This window comes from Dendrobates tinctorius, unplaced genomic scaffold (genome assembly GCF_039654945.1).
Source record: "Dendrobates tinctorius isolate UK_male_01 unplaced genomic scaffold, ASM3965494v1 ptg000226l, whole genome shotgun sequence".
NCBI lineage: Eukaryota > Metazoa > Chordata > Amphibia > Anura > Dendrobatidae > Dendrobates > Dendrobates tinctorius.
The window spans coordinates 4,743,134-4,755,427 of NW_027361893.1; the positions used below are offsets into that span (position 1 = coordinate 4,743,134).

Sequence of the window (12,294 nt, forward strand, 5' to 3'; positions counted from 1 at the left end):
ATTCTCTATGTGGAGTGCGGCTCTGCGGGTGGAGGTAGGTGCTGGAGGCTCCATTATTCTCTATGTGGAGTGCGGCTCTGCGGGTGGAGGTAAGTGCTGGAGGCTCCATTATTCTCTATGTGGAGTGCGGCTCTGTGGGTGGAGGTAGGTGCTGGAGGCTCCATTATTCTCTATGTGGAGTGCGGCTCTGCGGGTGGAGGTCGGTGCTGGAGGCTCCATTATTCTCTATGTGGAGTGTGGCTCTGCGGGTGGAGGTCGGTGCTGGAGGCTCCATTATTCTCTATGTGGAGTGCGGCTCTGCGGGTGGAGGTCGGTGCTGGAGGCTCCATTATTCTCTATGTGGAGTGTGGCTGTGCGGGTGGAGGTCGGTGCCGGAGGCTCCATTATTCTCTATGTGGAGTGCGGCTCTGCAGGTGGAGGTAAGTGCCGGAGGCTCCATTATTCTCTATGTGGAGTGTGGCTCTGCGGGTGGAGGTCGGTGCTGGAGGCTCCATTATTCTCTATGTGGAGTGCGGCTCTGCGGGTGGAGGTCGGTGCTGGAGGCTCCAGTATTCTATATGTGGAGTGCGGCTCTGCGGGTGGAGGTCGGTGCTGGAGGCTCCATTATTCTCTATGTGGAGTGTGGCTCTGCGGGTGGAGGTCGGTGCTTGAGGCGCCATTATTCTCTATGTGGAGTGCGGCTCTGCGGGTGGAGGTAAGTGCTGGAGGCTCCATTATTCTCTATGTGGAGTGCGGCTCTGCGGGTGGAGGTAAGTGCCGGAGGCTCCATTATTCTCTATGTGGAGTGTGGCTCTGCGGGTGGAGGTCGGTGCTGGAGGCTCCAGTATTCTATATGTGGAGTGCGGCTCTGCGGGTGGAGGTAGGTGCTGGAGGCTCCATTATTCTCTATGTAGAGTGTGGCTCTGCGGGTGGAGGTCGGTGCTGGAGGCTCCATTATTCTCTATGTGGAGTGCGGCTCTGCGGGTGGAGGTCGGTGCTGGAGGCTCCATTATTCTCTATGTGGAGTGCGGCTCTGCGGGTGGAGGTCAGTGCTCGAGGCTCCATTATTCTCTATGTGGAGGTCGGTGCTGGAGGCTCCATTATTCTCTATGTGGAGTGCGGCTCTGCGGGTGGAGGTCGGTGCTGGAGGCTCCAGTATTCTATATGTGGAGTGTGGCTCTGCGGGTGGAGGTCAGTGCTGGAGGCTCCATTATTCTCTATGTGGACTGTGGCTCTGCGGGTGGAGGTCGGTGCTGGAGGCTCCAGTATTCTATATGTGGAGTGCGGCTCTGCGGGTGGAGGTCGGTGCCGGAGGCTCCATTATTCTCTATGTGGAGTGCGGCTCTGCGGGTGGAGGTAGGTGCTGGAGGCTCCATTATTCTCTATGTGGAGTGCGGCTCTGCGGGTGGAGGTAAGTGCTGGAGGCTCCATTATTCTCTATGTGGAGTGTGGCTCTGCGGGTGGAGGTCTGTGCTGTAGGCTCCATTATTCTCTATGTGGAGTGCTGCTCTGCGGGTGGAGGTCGGTGCTGGAGGCTCCATTATTCTCTATGTGGAGTGCTGCTCTGCGGGTGGAGGTCGGTGCTGGAGGCTCCATTATTCTCTATGTGGAGTGCTGCTCTGCGGGTGGAGGTCGGTGCTGGAGGCTCCATTATTCTCTATGTGGAGTGCTGCTCTGCGGGTGGAGGTCGGTGCCGGAGGCTCCATTATTCTCTATGTGGAGTGCTGCTCTGCGGGTGGAGGTAGGTGCCTGAGGCTCCATTATTCTCTATGTGGAGTGCGGCTCTGTGAGTGGAGGTAGGTGCTGGAGGCTCCATTATTCTCTATGTGGAGTGCGGGTGGAGGTCAGTGCCAAAGGCTCCATTATTCTCTGTGGAGTGCGGCTCTGCGGGTGGAGGTTGGTGCTGGAGGCTCCATTATTCTCTATGTGGAGTGCTGCTCTGCGGGTGGAGGTAGGTGCCTGAGGCTCCATTATTCTCTATGTGGAGTGCGGCTCTGTGAGTGGAGGTAGGTGCTGGAGGCTCCATTATTCTCTATGTGGAGTGCGGGTGGAGGTCAGTGCCAAAGGCTCCATTATTCTCTATGTGGAGTGCGGCTCTGCGCAGGGCTGTGGAGTCGGTAAGCCACAGTTGCGACTCCGACTCCTGGATTTTATCAGGCTCCGGCTCCGACTCCGACTCCTTCATAAATGGCCAATTCATAACAACAAATTTACTGTTGTAAAATATTAAACATCGTGCTTATTCAGTTTCTCACCATCATATAAGTAATCAGACCACTTAGAGCAAAAACTACATTTATTAGAATACAATTAGAATATAGCAAATAACTTTTATAAACTTTTCTAAACTGTAAGTAAATATGCAATAAACACTTTTATGCAGTTAATAAGAAGAAATCTATAAATTTGTCCTCAGAAAAAGTATTGCCTCTGTCAGATCCTCCTTCATGGATGCCCTCAAATCTGATCTAATTATTTTGAGAGCAGAGAACAACCTCTCTACACTAACTTGTGTTGGTGGCAAAGCAGTAACCACTCGGGCAACATCTCTGACAATGTCAGGATACAGAGGAATCGCTTGTTGCAGTTATTTTTGATGAACGGTCAAATTTCTCAATTTCTTTTAGTGCACATGAAAAATTCTGCTGCAATGTACTGGCTGTGTTCCTTAATGGGGATGACTCTTCTATGCGGGAACGCTTTGCACGGTCCTTGTGATCCAAATATTTTTCGAAATTAAATTCTTCATCAGTTGATGATGAGGGTGAAGATGTGGCAGGACGACCAAATTCTTCTTGTTCCTCCTGACTGTTCTGCAACCCTTTCATCCTTACTGCTATTTCAAACAGAGCTTCTTTTCCTTTACTTAGCTGTTGATCATCTAGAAGAATCCGATGCATTGGGTCTACATAAACAGCTGCCAAAAGAATGTTATTTTGTAATAGTAGCTCCTCTCTCCGTTTCATTGATGTAGCAATGCCACTTGCAATTAACCCTCCTCTTTGGGACAGGCGAAACATCAGGTTCTTCCACTCCTTTAAGAAAATACCTGGAGTTAAGTCCTCTGCTTGTACTTTTTTAGTCACTGTAAATGGGTGCTCTAGCAATTTTTCCAGCTCAGTCACCTGATTCCACTGACTTTCATTTAGCGTCAGTTGAGGGTTAGCCGTGTCTACAAGAAAGGTTTTCAGTTCAACCAAGCGCTGAATCATTAAGTAAGTACTGCCCCATCGTGTGGCTTGATCAATAATTGCCCCTTTTCCAGCACGTCTCTTCAAAATTGAGTCAACTTTAGGGGTTCTGGCAACAGTAGCCAATTTTCTCACCTTGCCAATCAGTGCAGCAGCATGTCCTTCTTGCAGACTGTCTCTTATAGCCAGCTGTAGCGTATGCACAACACAGCGCATGTGATGAATGAAAGAACATATTGACAGTTTCAACAAGATCATCTAAACTATCATGTTGCTGTTCATCTGAAGCAACTTCAGTTTGCTCCTCAGTTACAATACTGTGTTCCTCTATTTCAAACATTTCTGTGTCTGTGGACCCAGAATGTTCTTCTAGCTGCTGGTCACCATCATTATTCTCATTCATTAGCTTAATAGTACTTATCATATTTGAAGCATTGTCAGTTACGACAGAACTTGCTCTTTTTTTAAGTTCATAGTCTTGCAGAACCTTTTCCACCAAGATCTGGAGAAACTCACTGGTGTGATGAGCTTTGGTGTCTTTTACTGCCAATGTCTTGGTAACTATTTCATTTTTGTCACAAACAAATCGGACATTGATGGCAAAATAGTTCACTCTGACGTGTGCAGGCATCCATTTTAAGAAACAGAAAGCGTCCCTTGAGAGTTTTTTTAAGTTCTTCCTTTTGTTTAAAAGCTTCTTCGATTACTAATTTTCTAATACTCTCTCTCTCCAGAGAAACACCAAGCTTGCGGGCCATTTCCCCATTCAGACACATAAAAGCTGGTCGTGAAAATAATGAAATAGGCACACTATCCTTTACAACAAGCTCTATGATCTGTTTTTTAAATGTATCTACTGTCATTGTCACAGTAACTTTGTCACTGACAAAATATCTTGCAACTGATGGCTGCAAAGTTCTCTGCTTCTTTGTTTGGCTGGAAGAGCTGGGCACTGGTTCATTGGTTTGGATGCAGTCTTTCTCATCCACTGCTTTCAGTACTTCTGGATGAAAGCGCTGTAAATGTCTCTTTAGATTAGAAGCTCTGGTAGGAGCATTTTTATCTTTGCCTGAATATGCACTCATCTTGGCTTCACAGCATTTGTTTTCGTCTGGATCATTTGTCATACACTGACAGACATAATGTTTTCTATCTTGAGTGATGGTGAAATGTTCAAATACAGCTGATTTAATGTGATGCTTCTTTGACATTCTCAGGTTTTTAATTCTGCATTCACAATCCAAATGACAATTGTTTTTCCTAAAAACAATTGTACAAAATTATTGCCAGGTCGTACAACTGATATAGTGGTCAGTAATACTGTTATTATTCCTCATGTACTCACAGTTAACTGATGCAAAGTTTGTTGAAAGGATAATACTTCTTACAGTCTTCCTCTTCTGAGTAGCAGGCAGCTGTGAGATGCTTGGAAGACGCACACCTAGTATGATCTAGTCTAGAGGAGGAGCTTTACTACTAAGAATTTGCAACACCTTTTCACTTTCAGTTTCATACATTGTAAGTAGGGGGGTTGGGGCAGCATGAGGTTAACCAAGTATAAGATTAGATAAGGGCAGTGGAGAACAGTGACACACAAGAAGTAAGAAATGTCTCTATCTCCAGCAGAACTACTTATCACTGTTGTTCATAGTTTGATAGAACATATATATTTGAGTAACATTTATAAAATTCATATGAAAGTTCAATTATGAAATATTAATACATTTTTTTTTTTTTTTTTTAAAGCTGGAGTCGGTACATTTCTTCCGACTCCGACTCCAACCAAAACTAACTCCGACTCCACGACTCCAACTCCGACTCCACACCCCTGGCTCTGCGGGTGGAGGTAGGTGCCGGAGGCTCCATTATTCTCTATGTGGAGTGCGGCTCTGCGGGTGGAGGTCAGTGCGGGTGGAGGTCTGTGACGGAGGCTCCATTATTCTCTGTGGAGTGTGGCTCTGCGGGTGGAGGTCGGTGCCGGAGGCTCCATTATTCTCTATGTGGAGTGCGGCTCTGCGGGTGGAGGTCAGTGCGGGTGGAGGTCTGTGACGGAGGCTCCATTATTCTCTGTGGAGTGCGGCTCTGCGGGTGGAGGTAGGTGCCAGAGGCTCCATTATTCTGTATGTGGAGTGCGGCTCTGCGGGTGGAGGTCGGTGCCGGAGGCTCCAGTATTCTGTATGTGGAGTGCGGCTCTGCGGGTGGAGGTCGGTGACGGAGGCTCTATTATTCTCTGTGGAGTGCGGCTCTGCGGGTGGAGGTAGGTGCTGGAGATTCCCCATTACTGAGCGCGGGGGGACATTAACCTTTAGAATGGAGACTCTTTTGGTGTTTTTGTTGCCACTTTATAGCATTTTTGTTCTGTTTCCTGTGATAGATACATGCGACCCAACTATGGAAGACAGGAAGGGAAGAAAGGGATTGTTCTCATAGTACCGGGCCCCTTTCTTGGCCACACACAGTGTAATGCCCCCATTATGCCCCTTATGCAGTGTATATGTTGCCCCCCACACAGTATAATGCTTCCATTATGTCCCTGTAATAGCTGACTGGATACAACACATAGACAAATTGGAAGTAACCAATATAATTATTTGTTTCCCTGATAATGGTAATTGTGATCAACAGTGAATACATACCTCCCAACTTTTGAAGAAGGGAAAGAGGGACAAAGGCTGCGGCACACAAAATTTAGGCCATGCCTGACCACACCCATGTCCACGCCCCAACCACATCATTTAGCACTGCTGGTCACGCTGACTAGTACTGAGGGCACAGTGGCTGGCATTATGGGCACAGTGGCTGGTACTGAGGAACAGAGAGAGAAAAAAAACAGAGAGAAAGAACAGAGAGGGAGAGAGAAAGAGGGGAAAGAAAGAACAGAGCAAAAGAAAGATAAAGAAAGAGGGAAAAGAAAGAACAGAGAGAAAAAGAACAGAGAAAAAGTGGACAGAAAAAAAGAAAAAGGGGAAAGAAAGAACAGAGAGGGAGAGAGAAAGAGGGAAAAGAAAGAACAGAGAGAAAGAAGAGAGAAAAAGAACAGAGAAAAAGTGGACAGAAAAGAAACAGGAAAAAAAAGAGAGGGGAAAGAAAGAACAGAGAGGGACAGAGAAAGGGGAAGAAATAAACAACAGAGAAAGAAAATGGGGAAAGAACAGAGCGAGAAAGAAATAGGGGAGAGAAACCGAGAGAGAAAGAAATAAAGATTCTATAAAGATACTATAGCAGCCCAGCTCACATTATATTGCCCACCTGAGCCTCCTGATGCAGGACATATCATGATCTGCTCACATGGCCAACATCCCCAAGTCCAAAGCAATCCCGCTGTCCGTGCTGTCGGAGGAGGACACGGTGATGGATCTGAAGCATTCCCTGAAGTGCCTCCATAGTTCCGTCACAATCTCCTCCTGAAATTACCTAATTTCCGGTCAGCTTCTAGCACGTCACTTCCGGTGGAACGTCACATGCGAGTTTTAAAGTGCTCTTTGGGGCTCCGCTGTGTACTCCTGTGTCTGTGGGAAAAGTAAGCTCCCGGACGATGCAGTGGGGCAGACTCTCTCTCAAAATTGGGACTGTCCCACTGAATCCGGGACGGTTGGGTGGTATGAATGCTCCCCACCATACACCTTGCATACGCATGGCTCCGCACACCTCATACACACGGTACCGTTTTGTATGCCTTGTACACACACGGCTCTGTTCCGTACACCTCACGCGCACACACAGCTCCACTCAGTACACACATGGCTCCACTCCGTAAACCTCGCACGCATGCGTCTCTGCTCCGTACACCTTGTACACACGCAGCCATGCTCTGTACAGCTTGTACATACATGGCTCCACTCTGTAAATCTTGTACACATGCGGCTTTGCTCCATACACCTCGTACACACATGGTTCCGCTCAATACACCTTGTAAACACGCGGCTCCGCTCTATACACACAGGGCTCCGTTCGTACACCCCGTACACATGCGGCTCCTCTCCATACAACCTGTACCCACACGGCTCTTCTCCGTACACCTCGTACCCACGCGGCTCTTCTCCGTACACCTCGTACCCACGCGGCTCTTCTCCGTACACCTCGTACCCACGCGGCTCTTCTCCGTACACCTCGTACCCACGCGGCTCTTCTCCGTACACCTCGTACCCACGCGGCTCTTCTCCGTACACCTCGTACCCACGCGGCTCTTCTCCGTACACCTCGTACCCACGCGGCTCTTCTCCGTACACCTCGTACCCACGCGGCTCTTCTCCGTACACCTCGTACCCACGCGGCTCTTCTCCGTACACCTCGTACCCACGCGGCTCTTCTCCGTACACCTCGTACCCACGCGGCTCTTCTCCGTACACCTCGTACCCACGCGGCTCTTCTCCGTACACCTCGTACCCACGCGGCTCTTCTCCGTACACCTCGTACCCACGCGGCTCTTCTCCGTACACCTCGTACCCACGCGGCTCTTCTCCGTACACCTCGTACCCACGCGGCTCTTCTCCGTACACCTCGTACCCACGCGGCTCTTCTCCGTACACCTCGTACCCACGCGGCTCTTCTCCGTACACCTCGTACCCACGCGGCTCTTCTCCGTACACCTCGTACCCACGCGGCTCTTCTCCGTACACCTCGTACCCACGCGGCTCTTCTCCGTACACCTCGTACCCACGCGGCTCTTCTCCGTACACCTCGTACCCACGCGGCTCTTCTCCGTACACCTCGTACCCACGCGGCTCTTCTCCGTACACCTCGTACCCACGCGGCTCTTCTCCGTACACCTCGTACCCACGCGGCTCCGCTTCCTACACACGCGGCTCCGCTCCTTATACCTCGTAAACACGCTGCTTGGCTCCGTACACGCGCGGCTCGGCTCTGTACACCTCGTACACACGCGGCTCACCTCGTACACACGCGGCTCACCTCGTACACACGCGGCTCACCTCGTACACACGCGGCTCGGCTCCGTACACCCTGTAAACCCCTCCTGACCCCCACACACAAACTTCCCCCCCATCCAGCACCATGACAACCTGCACATACTGAGGCCCGTGATCATGTGACCCCTGACTCCTCCCCTCCTGTGACCTCATCACAGGTCCTTTGCGCAAAGAGCGCCCAGCCATGTCATTGCTGGCTGTGAGGGGCTGCGGTGGGTCTCTCCGGGAGGGCGAGGATGGGGATCCGTGCATGGTGGGGAGTGGCGGCTCAGTTCAGTGCAGGAAAAATAGTACCCGGGTGGGACAGAGGATGTGGGGGGGTCAAAATCGGGACTGTCCTGCTAGAATTGCGACGGTTGGGAGATATGGTGAATAATGCAAAACAGGGTGATTACGAGTTGAAATATACAATATCAGATATACAATGAATTCTCCGGCTCACTCTCACTGTAATAGCAGCCTCTAACCAAATGTTACTTTACCTACTGACAAAGGTTCTCCAAAAAATATGACATAGTTTTCCTGGGAGATTTCAACTATCCAGACATTTGTTGGGAATCTCTCTCGGGCAATACTAACAGGTCAAGGAAATTCTTATCCTCTCTTGCTGACAACTTTATCTTCCAAAAGGTAGGGGAGAAAACAAGGGGATCTGTTACCTTGGATCTAATACTTATAAACAGGGAGGAAATGGTTGAGGAGGTAAAAGTGGCTGGGACCCTAGGAGGCAGCGACCATGCTATTTTAGAATTTTGGATAACTAGAGGAGGAAGATGTGGAGACTCAGACGTTAAGGTTAGATTTCAGAAAGGCAGATATTAAGGGACTCAGAAAGAGAATTGGAGGAATCCAATGACTGGATATCCTTAAAGACAAAAATGTCCAGGAAGGATGGGAAATCTTGAAAAATGAAATTCTCAAAGCACAATTGTTAACAATTCTGAAAAGAGGGAGAATAGAAGGCATTTAAGGAAACCAGGATGGATGAACACAGAACTTAAGCACATGCTAAAAAAGAAGAAAGATGTTTATAAAATGGAAAGAGGGAGGCATATCTAAAGAAGAATATAATGCTGTCTGCAGAACCTGCAGGGCACAAATCAGATTATCTAAAGCTGACAATGAATTGAGGCTTGCAAGAGACGTCAAAAGCGATAATAATTTAGGATTTTGGGGATATGTCAAAAGTAAAAGAAAAGTCAAAGATACTATAGGATTTTTACAGGATGAAAATGATGAAATGGTAAGGCAGGATGTTGAGAAGGCCGAACTTTTAAATTCCTATTTTGCATCTGTTTTCTCTCAGAAAGGAAATGTAACATCAACTGTTCTTCACTGTCCTATTAAGGGAATAGAAGACTCCAGGATATCTATAAACAGAAAGATAGTGAGGAAACACTTAGCTAACCTAAATGAATTCTAGTCTCCAGGTCCAGATGAATTACACCCCAGAGTGCTGAAGGAGATAGCAGAAGACATTTTTGAACCCCTCTCCAAAATCTTTGAAAATTCTTGGAGAACAGGAGAAGTCCCAGAAGACTGGAGAAGAGCAAATGTTGTTCCTATCTTCAAAAGGGGAAGAAGGGGACCCAGGCAGCTATAGGCCGGTAAGTCTGACTTCTATACCAGGAAAGATCTTTGAACAAATTACTAAACAACATGTATGTAAGTATCTGGATAAGAATGAAGTGATTAAACAGAGTCAGCATGGGTTTGTAACTAATAAGTCATGTCAGACTAACTTAATTTCCTTCTATGGCGGTATCACTGATTGGGTGGATCAAGGAAATGCTGTAGATATAGTATATCTTGACTTCAGCAAAGCATTTTACAAAGTCTCATACAATCCTTATTGAAAAAATGACTAAGTATGGAATGGACAAGGCAACTGTTACGTGGATTCATAACTGGCTTAGTGATCGGACCCAAAGAGTGGTCTTAAATGGCTGCACATCCAGTTGGAAGAATGTCTCAAGTGGGGTACCACAGGGCTCTGTCCTGGGCCCTGTATTGTTCAACATCTTTATCAACGATTTAGATGAAGGAATTGAGGGTAAACTGATTAAATTTGCTGATGACACAAAGCTAGGAGGGATAGCTAATACTAGAGAAGAGAGAGATAGAGGATTCAAAAAGATATAAATAAACTGGAGCAGTGGGCAGCAACTAACAGAATGGTTTTTAACAGGGAAAAATGCAAAGTACTACATCTGGGCAATAAAAATCCAAAAAGCATATACAGAATGGAGGAATAGAGCTAAGCAACAGCACATGTGGAAAAGACTTGGGTATACTAATAGATCACAGACTGAATATGAGTCAACAGTGTGATGCAGCAGCAAAAAAGGCAAATGCAATTCTAGGATGTATTAACAGAAGCATACAGTCTAGATCACGTGAAGTCATTATTGCCCTCTACTCCTCTTTGGTCAGACCTCATCTGGAATACTGTGTTCAGTTTTGGGCGCCACATTTTAAAAAAGACATCATCAAACTGGAGCAAGTTCAGAAAAGAGCGACCAGAATGGTGACCGGTCTGCAAACCCTGTCTTATGAGGAAAGGTTGCAGGATTTGTGAATGTTTAGCTTGCAAAAGAGAAGACTGAGAGGAGACTTAATAGCTGTCTACAAATATCTCAAGGGCTATCACATTGTAGAAGGATCATCTTTATTCTCATTTGCACAAGGAAAGACGAAGCAATGGGATGAAAATGAATGGGAAGAGACAGATTAGATATTAGAAAAATCTTTTTTTGACGGTTAGAGTGATCAATGAGTGGAACAGACTGCCACGAGAGGTGGTGAGTTCTCCTTCAATAGAAGTCTTCAAACAGAGGCTGGACAGACATCTGTCTGGGATGATTTAGAGAATCCTGCTTTGAGCAGGGGATTGGACTAGATGGCCCGGGAGGTCCCTTACAACTCTACGATTCTGTGATTCTAAGGGTGATATTACTGACACATATGGTCGGCAACACAGTCTCTTCTGTGAACACAGGCCATAGCGGGGTCTCCGCCTCTTCCCGTTAGGCCATAAGTCCTCCTGAAAAAGTCTATCAAGGCTCGTTGGGCCGCCTTCACTTCAACCAGCTTTCACCTTATCTGTTGTACTACCCTGGACCAACACCTGTACTTTCGTCAGTGCTGGAAGCAATGGGCCAGCTCACTCGCACCTCCTGCTCTTTACTGCAGGCGTATACTACTGAGCAGAATCTCCTCACAGATCTTCAGTGATTGACCAACATCAGATCTCTCGTACCAGAAGAAATAAGAGCTGGGACTCTGCGCTTGCCTGGTGTAGTCTGGACTCTGAGTCTTGACTGGCACAGGTCAGGTTCTCACGCCTTGACAGGCATAGTCTGGACTCCGGGTCTTGACCTTGGCTGGTGTAGTCTGGACTCTGGGACTCGTATGGTGCCGCCTGGGTTCTGCCACCACAACCAGCTGCCTCGGGCACTTTACCATGGCCTGATACCTCAGATTCTTCCCTGGCACCCCGTTATTTTGCTTGGTGCCAAATCTGTTCTGGCTTTGGGGCTATTGCCTTTATAATAACAGGAAATTGTGTCATCAAGGTCACCTGACCTGATGTACCATCTAGACTTTTTCTTCCTGAAACTCTCACTTCCCATTGATTACTTAGGGCCTCATTTGGACGGCAGATGGCAGTGTTTTTGTACAACTGCGCAACAGCCCTGAGGATTTGTTCTTCTTATGAAACACCTTTTACACCCCTTATGCAGTATATATGATGCCCCTCACGCATTATAAAGTTTCCACAGTACTGGCATCTCTCACACAAAAGATATTTCCACAGTATCGCTATACCCCTAAACATAGTATAATCTACTCACAGTACCACCATTCTCTCCACACAGTATAATGTTTCCATAGTGCCATCATCCCACCATACACAGTATAATGTTCCCAGGGTAACACCATCCCCCTACAGTCACGGTCACGTGTATCTGGATGCAGCGAGTACCGCAAGGCGAACCCATAAGACACCCGTGACCCTGGATACAGCTCCTCCAGTGGGGCGAATTTAAATAATAAAACGTGCATCTGGATACGCCGCCTCCAACTGGTGAATTTAGGTATTACACGTTATACATACAGTAGTCTGGAAACCCCGCCTCCAGTAAGGCGAATTTAAATAATAAAGGGGGAACCTTGGTAACATTAACAATGGTGGG

General features: G+C 47.5%; 1 protein-coding gene across 5 annotated transcripts in view; it reads left to right on the top strand.

The window, feature by feature from the left end:
* The window catches only part of LOC141059259 (uncharacterized), a 40,792-nt gene that overhangs the window by 1,958 nt on the left and 26,540 nt on the right, over positions 1-12,294 (top strand). For 2 of the 5 annotated variants that reach the window (XM_073555575.1, XM_073555579.1), the window contains exon 2: positions 4,917-5,016. The exons of 1 other annotated variant lie outside the window; for it this stretch is intronic. The gene's annotated coding sequence lies outside the window, so the exon portion shown is untranslated. Of the gene's footprint in view, positions 1-4,916; positions 5,017-5,127; positions 5,265-9,681; positions 9,706-12,294 lie in introns of those variants that run through there. 2 more of the 5 variants (XM_073555576.1, XM_073555578.1) reach the window with 2 other exon arrangements.